The sequence below is a fragment of the Propithecus coquereli genome, unplaced genomic scaffold (assembly GCF_000956105.1).
Source record: "Propithecus coquereli isolate 6110/MARCELLA unplaced genomic scaffold, Pcoq_1.0 Scaffold323, whole genome shotgun sequence".
Lineage (NCBI taxonomy): Eukaryota > Metazoa > Chordata > Mammalia > Primates > Indriidae > Propithecus > Propithecus coquereli.
The window spans coordinates 1553783-1562111 of record NW_012148875.1 but is presented as its reverse complement, the minus strand read 5'-3'; positions in this window follow the sequence as shown (position 1 = coordinate 1562111).

Sequence of the window (8329 nt, the reverse complement as noted above, 5' to 3'; positions counted from 1 at the left end):
ATCTTCCTACAGTGTCTTGCACTAGGCTGGTATTCAATAAATATTGGCTTATTTGGATCATGAAATTAAACAAAAGCATTTTAATTTGAGTAGGTAGGTTTAAAATTTTTTTTCTACCTATACAGGTAACAGATGGTCAAAACTTTGAAAAACGCAGAAAAACTAAAGGAAAATTTAAAAGTCATCAGAAATCCTAAACACCTTCTCCTCCTTCCCACCCCCAGAAATAAATATAAGTTCTTATAGTCTTTTGGCTATGTTGGTTTGTAGAGGAAAAAAAATGGCATAAAATTATACATAAAGTTCAATAGCCCACAAATTTTTAATTAATAGATATCATGAACATTTTCCCACATCAATAAATACTCTTTTCTGCCAGTTCAGTAATCTATTGCATGGAAACATTTTGAATCCTACTGAATGCCATAATCTACTATTTCTAATTTTTTCTATTACAAACTGTTGTACTGTGACTGTCCATGTTCATATTATATCAAATACACAGAGCAATTAATAATTAATCAAATGATTGATTGAGCTATGATAAGGGAGGATATTTAACAAGGGACAAAGAATGGGATTAAATGGGTTTGTACAATTATGTATTGCATATTTTACATTTTCACATAGGAAAATTACTAATCCATTGAGTTCTGAAATGTGACTAAGAAATAAAATATTGAGATTTTACAGGGAAAAAAGTCTGCCTTAAACTAATCATTTTTCTTAGAGTATAAAATGATTATAGAAAATCAAAACCTTAAATCTTTTATTTATTTTTTTTATTTTTATTTTTTTTTGGAGACAGGGTCTCACACTGTTCCCTAGGCTGGAGTGCAGTGGCACAATCACAGCTGGCTTTAGCCTCGAACTCTTGGGCTCAAAGGATCCTCCTACCTCAGCCTTCTGAGTAGCTGGACTACAGGCATGCACCACCACACCTAGCTAATTTTTTTTAGATATAGGGATCTCATTAAGGCTACTGTGTTCAAGCGATCCTCTAACTTCAGCCTCCTGAATAGCTGGGATTACAAGCATGAGCCGTCATGCCTGGCTCAAAGTTTTAAGTCATTTAACACTGGAGCAAACAAAGGGCTTAACATTTATTTTCTGTATGATTTATCATATGTCAGTGAATTACTACAAAGAAACATGGGGAAGAATTTTTGCTAATTCAGGAAAGTTTGAAGACAAGTGCACTCTAGATTACTTACATAAATGCTCAATATGGTGATGTATATATGATCATTGATCAATCTCAATCTTTACTTCTGTCAGATGCAAAAACCTATATGGCTTTTTAAAAAACTCTAAAATTCTAGATTATGACTAAGTATTTACTTTTATAAAGTATGAGACTGGGATCATCTGTCATATGACAACATTAGTTTTTAATAATTCCATCACCAACACGAATGATGTAAAAAAAACTGAAAAATATCTCAGAATATGCCATTTAAAGGAAATCAGTTCATGGACTAATTATTTCTACTCCTCTTCTTTGGTTAGGCATCCTGGTAACTTTTTTTTTAATCCAAAAACTTTTATAGGAGGTAATACATCAGATTACTTATAAGGTCTTATGTGTTAACTAAAGGACATTATCTGGAAGCAATGAGGAGACTTTGAAGGGTTTTAAGTGAGGGAGATCATATGTATTTGGATTTATTTTAGGTTTTCAGGCATCATCCTACAGGTGCTTACTCCACATTAAATAGTAAGGAATAGTAGAAGAGAATAGGTGTTGCTACTGTTGATGGTGATGATGATGATGATGATGATGATGATGATGATGGTGATGATGATTTGAGATTCTGGAAGACTTTCAGTGATCTGGCCCTTACCTATCTCTCCATCCTTGTCTCCTGCTACCTTTCCTTTGAGACTTTGTGTATGTGTTCCCTCTACCCACAATCCATTCATTCGTAAGAGTTATTAAGCACCAACGATGTGTTCTTCCATAAATGTCTGTCTACCTGACAAACTTTTTATACTTCCTGACTCAGAAATATCCTCCTTGTAGTTTCCTTCTTCAAGCCATTTCACCCTTTAAATAATGCCACCATTGTACCTTGTACACAAATCTTGTGCAAACTAGAATCACATTGCAACTTTTTATTAAGGTATTGTGTTTCTTGAATTCTTTTCCTCTGTCTTGTCCTACACCCTACCTAAGTCATTACCCTATGACTATACCCTAGAATTTGTCATAACCACTACCTAAATCCTTCCATAATCTCAATTTCATGTACCTCACTCTCTGACCTTACCACTCTCTGTAGTTACACTGTAGACTTTAATCATGACTGTCTCAAATGATCTACCATCTTATATTTTCTGTATTTAAGATCATTTCATTTATGGCAACATTACTATCTTGAGATTTTTGATTTTCTTAGGTATTGTGATTTTTTTCCCTGCTTTCCATTCAATTTTGCATTTATATAAAAGTAGGTTCTGAAGGCACATCTGAAGTCATGAATAAGATCGTCTTATATGTTCTCCCAAAAAGTCATTCTATCTAAATTATTCCATTTTTCCCCATAACAGTTCTACTACATAAATCCTTAGTGCACTCTTGCTGCTTGTTATGAGCTTTTATGATTCCTCCTAAACCAACTCATTTCTGGATGTTAGGTTTCTGTTGAATTATCTCCAGAGGTGTCTGTTGATATTTTAATGTATTTGGATACAGTATGCAAAATATTTCTAGCCAACGATGAGCTAATTATTTTTAAATAAGGTATCATTGGTGGCATAGGCCCTTCAATGCAATTTTGGTAGAAATTTACCTGTGACTCACTAAGCTGACTTTACATGAAACTTGGAGCCATTTTATGTTTGGGAACCTGCCATCTCCTTTCTGATGTGTGAGAAGTCTCTCTCTCTCCTTTGGGATTTCAGAATTATAAACTGCTAGCCAAACAGTTGAGTGGGGGAAAAGTCCTCATGAAACAAACAAAACATCCTAAAGAAATGACTCCTATTTGTTGTTCGGTAGCCAAGACTAATATATAACTTTCATGAGAAACACTTTGGTGTGCAGGAATTGTTTGTTTGCTGTAGATACTAAGTCTTTTATTATTGTTCCTAGCCTCTGCAGAAAATATCACCTTCACAGGGTGCCAACAAAATCCATTGGACAAAGCTCCTTTTCCAGCATAAATCACTTTTAAGCCAAAATTCAAAGCTTCCACTTTCCAATTATATTTTAGACCATTCTCCTATTCGGTAGTCAAGCCTAAATCTATTGCATGCAAAAAGATATAACCTGCCTCCTTTTCTGGCTTATGATAACATAGATCCTTATTAATTGCCCTCTATCCCCATCCCCAACTGATAATTATAACAGAATTTCTGACTGGGTTATAGCCAAGGCTTGAATTTAAAAGGCACAAATTTTTAATAAGGACTCAATTGTTTACTGGATTTAATTTTTACATGTCCAGTTGGACTTTTCCAGTCCTTGTAGATATAAGTAGTGTTGGACATCACTGCTTTCCATGATGCTCATTAACATCACCTAATGTCCCCCTCTGAGCACTTACTCTGTCACTAAAAGTCACAGCAATCTTCTTTGTAAGGGCAGTTATCACAGACTTGACTCATTGATTAACATGTAAGTCACACCATGAAATTTTTTTCCTGGCATCTAAACCTCTTCTAAGAAAGGATTTATTACATTAAAAAATAATCTGTTGAAGCTCTGACTCGGCAGGGGGTGGTGGGGAGGAAGCAGGAGGCAAGGGCAACATACGTAACCTAAACATTTGTGCCCCTGTAATATGCTGAAATAAAAAAATAATAATAATCGGTAGAGGCAAGTGAATTGTGTTTGTAAAAACTATTTATACCTGACTCAAGCATAACAAAAGTGATGCATGTAACCAAAAACATTTGTACCCCATAATATTTTGAAATAATAAGAAAAGGAAAAAACCTATTTACACCATGAAGCTATTAATGTATAAGTATGAACATTTAGCCAGGACAGTGCAGAGGAATCCAAACATTATAAGGTGATCAGATGAGACTAGATGTCCTTTAAAATATGTCTAAACCCCACACAGTTCATTATTTTCTAAACAGTATAATCTCTTCCCTTTCCTTTATCCCTAAAATCCTGAAAGACATTCTAATGATTATAATGTCATATCAAAAGTATTAACAATTGAGTTATATATTTCTATGTTGCTGTGTGAATATCTCATAAATTTAATTTTTTCATCAAAATTTGCATTAAAATGAGACCATTGAATATCTTGTATGGGTATTTCAAACATTTGCAAGATAACTTATTCCAGGGGAATATAGGGAGAAGCAGAGAACTTTTTTATTTTTTAGTCTCCTTTATTTTTCTTTCCTTTTGCTTTATCTGAACATTTTTGCCTAATGTTAAGAGTTACAGTACAAAGGAGTTACATTTGGAGATTAGAGCTAATGGGGGAGAGGAAGGACATGCCTTACAGCAATGGGGAAACATTGTCTTTTATATGTCCGGAGTGTTTAAATGTGCTCTACTTTCCCTTCTCTGTATTCGTATTTGGTTAAACTTGGGGCATCAGCAAATTGTGTCTCTCTGCATCTATTGGTGGTGGGTAGATACTTGTGCTTTTAAACAAAATGAAGGAAGGTAAAGTGGTTAATCACTAACCTGATAATATGGAGACTAACCAGTTATCCTAATTCTACTACTGAGCAATTCAGATCTTAGAATGGGGTTGTATTTAGAACTTGTAAGAAATGGGCGTGTACACAGAATAAATTTGACATAAAAGGGTTGCGTGAACAGGAAAGGTAAAGAGCATTACACTTCTGTTTTTTCGTTTGTTTGTTTGAGATGAGGACTCTCTGTGTTGCCCAGGCTGGTCTTGGTCTTGAACTTCTGGGCTCAAGTGATCCTCCTGCCTCAGCCTCCAGAGCATCTGAGATTACAGGCACACACCACCATGCCTGGCTCCTACACTTAAGTTTTTAATTGAAATTTTAAATATGTCCTAAGAATTCAGCCTGGATAGAATTAATATAGATAAGAAACTATTTTAGTTCATTTCACTGATGGTAAAACTACCATGACTGGAAAAACTGACCTCTATTTTCACAACTTCCCTTTCTGACAAGTGACTTATATGACCCATTTCTGACAGTTTTCCCTGTTATAAGTGCTTGGTACTCCTTCTCTCCCTCAAGGAAGGACAAATATAACTTTGAGGAACATATCTTTAAATAGTCTTTGGAAGGGGGTAGGCAAGAATCATAAGGATTAGGATGAAGTAGAGTTTTCTTAACCTTGTCAAAAATAGAGGCTGGGCAGATTTGATGTCTGTATGTTATCACAAAGAAATGCTGAGGAAATGAATGCTAAGCCTTCACCCCCATTTTTCCTCAAATCTCCAAACACAATAGCGTTCTAAGTCTTGGAGTCAAGTCACTTTTCAAATTGTCAATAAAAAAAATGTAAGCACTCATCAAGTCTACATCTTATTAGGTAGAGAGAGCATCGATTCCCTTTGGGACTGATTAAATGTAAAAAATTGTATTAACAGGTATGCAAAAGAATGCTTGGGCATAGAAAAATTGATTAATAATACACTTAGTCACATGGGAAAGTTATACAACCCCTCTAAGAACCTAATTTACTCTTGGAAATTTCTGCTCTGGAGAGAGCTGTGAATTTTTTTCATCTATAAAATGTAATAATTGTCAAGAACTGTGAAGGATCTGAGATTTTTACCCGACTTGCAAGCTAACAAGGTAGTCAGCCAGAGTTTCATGAATGCTGGCAGAAGGCACAAAACTCCCAGGCCAGAAATAAAGGACAGTTTATTACTCACAGCAACAGCAGTAGCCGGAAAGCTGAACCATTTGTGCCAGTTCCCTGAGTCCCAATTCTCTCAGAGTGACATGAACGGGGCCAGATGATATCTGCACGTGCTGTGAGTTGCATTACAAGAGAAGAACCCTCAGCCCTGAGCTTAGGTAGCCGGAATCTTTTACAACAATCAATTAAACTGCCTGACATTTGCCTGAGGGAGAGTGTTATCTTTATTATACTAGACAGAGTAAGCATATTTGCTCTTTTCTCCAGAGAAGGACACTGTCTCTGTCTTTCAAAGCTTTTCTGTATCTATTTGCTCAAAATTGAGCCTATAGGCCAGCCCGGTGGCTGACGCCTGTAATCCTAGCACTCTGGGAGGCCGAGGCAGGAGGATTGCTTGAGTACAGGAGTTCAAGACCAGCCTGAGCAAGAGCGAGACCCCGTCTCTACTATAAATAGAAAGAAATTAGCCAACAACTGAAAATAGAAAAAATTAGCTGGGCACGGTGGCACGTGCCTGTAGTCCCAGCTACTCGGGAGACTGAGGCAGGAGGATTGCTTGAGCCCAGGAGTTTGAGGTTGCTGTGAGCTAGGCCGAAGCCACGGCACTCTAGCCAGGACAACAGAGTGAGACTCTGTCTCAAAAAAAAAAAAAAAAAAAAAGATTGAGCCTATACAGAAAGCCCCCTAGCTCTGCCCCTTAGCCCATTTTCCATTCCTCCTCAAACTGGGAGCCTTTCTTGACAATGCTATTGATCGATGTTGATAGGGTAGAGGGTGGGACAAATTTAAATGGCTTGGGAATTACAACTTTAGTAGCAGGGAAGATGAAAGTCAGAAACCCTACCGGGGAGTTACCCCAAGTCTGGCTTTCTACTTGGCAGCTCCCCTCTCCCCTGCAAAAGCATCTTCCTTTCGCTTCACTTTAATACACAGCTAGTAATTCCACTAAATGGAGAGTCATTGCAGGTTTTGAAAAATGTAAATCCCTTGGAGCATTAAGGACTCTTAGGTACTCACACACATTAAGCGTAAATTTGTGTAGGATACTTTCCCTGTAACAGCTGGCTGAGACTGGCTGCCCTGAAACAATAGTAATTTTGACTGGCAGGGGACAGAAAGGTCATTGTGAAGCGTGGAACACTTTGGGGGTACAGCAGGCTTAAGAGATAACATCATGGAAGAATTAAAACAATATGATGTCACTGAGCCCATAGGTGCCAGGGAAGATAGGCAATATAAGGTAGAGAAAGATACAGAGGAAGAGGAGAGAGATGCCAAACAGAAGTTTTGCCCATTCTCAAAATTTTACTTGGGGTTGGCACAGTGTCCAAAGCAGAGGGAGAAAATTTCTTCCTTCTCCTCACTATTGGGTCTCTTCATTTCACAAATATTTATCGAATGTCCCCTTTTGCAACTGCCACTGCTGATATTACTAGCTACCATTTATTGAACACTCACTATGTTGCCAGATTTATGATTACATTGGTGTGACAAGGTCAAATAAGATACTGTCCCTGCCCCAAAAGAACTTAACAGACCATTGGAGGAGCCAGACAAGTAAGTCAACAGTTATATAACTTAGCGAATGCTATTCTAGAGTGGCATCTAAATCAGACAGGATAGATCCTTGCTTCAGGACCCAAACTTCAGACTTCTACTGTTGTTCTTAGTTCACAAAAGTGACAAGCAGTAGCTAATACTTCCATAGTGCCTACTGTATGCCAGGGAAAGTTTTAAGAGCTACTAACATAGAATCCTTATAACAGCCCTATGAAATCGGTACTATGATTATATCCTCATTTTACAGAGGAAGAAACTGAAGTTCAGAGCAGTTAAGTAGCTTCCTCAGGGTCACAGAGCCTGTGGACAGCAGAGGTGGGATTTGATCCTAGGCTAGGCCTACAGCATATGTTTTTAGATACCTCCCTAGACTGTCATTGAAACAAGTTTAAACTAATTGTCCAGAAAATATAACCATTATTTTTAACTTATTTCTAGGTTAAAATAAATTCTGAGTCTCAACCTTCTGACTTGAAGAAATTTTCAAAACACGTTTTTATTTTTGAAACTTCCTGACCTGTAAGAGAACTGTAAGCATTTGTGATAAACAGTTTATAAGACACTGTAAATTCTGTGTGAAAGGTACTAGAATGTTAATCACCATATCGTAAGTTCAAGCATCCTGATTTTGGGGGTTCAATTGTTCTGATATGCAACATTTCCTATCTTCTTAGTTTACACTACTAACAAAGTTAATCACTTAAGTTTACTTTAAAAAGCAAAGCAAAATCCATTTATAAGAGAGCTTCTATTCTTAAGAAGGAAAAAAAAAGTGTATACCATTTGGAACATTATACCTGTTCCCATGCTCTTGCTCCCTTCAGAAAATTGCTAAGTCTAACCTCTATGATGTGATGCAAGAATTACTGCTCAACAGTTCTTATTAGATGTGTCACATATGGCCCTGTTTACATGTTAAAATTTCTGTGACACATTAATCTTTACTTT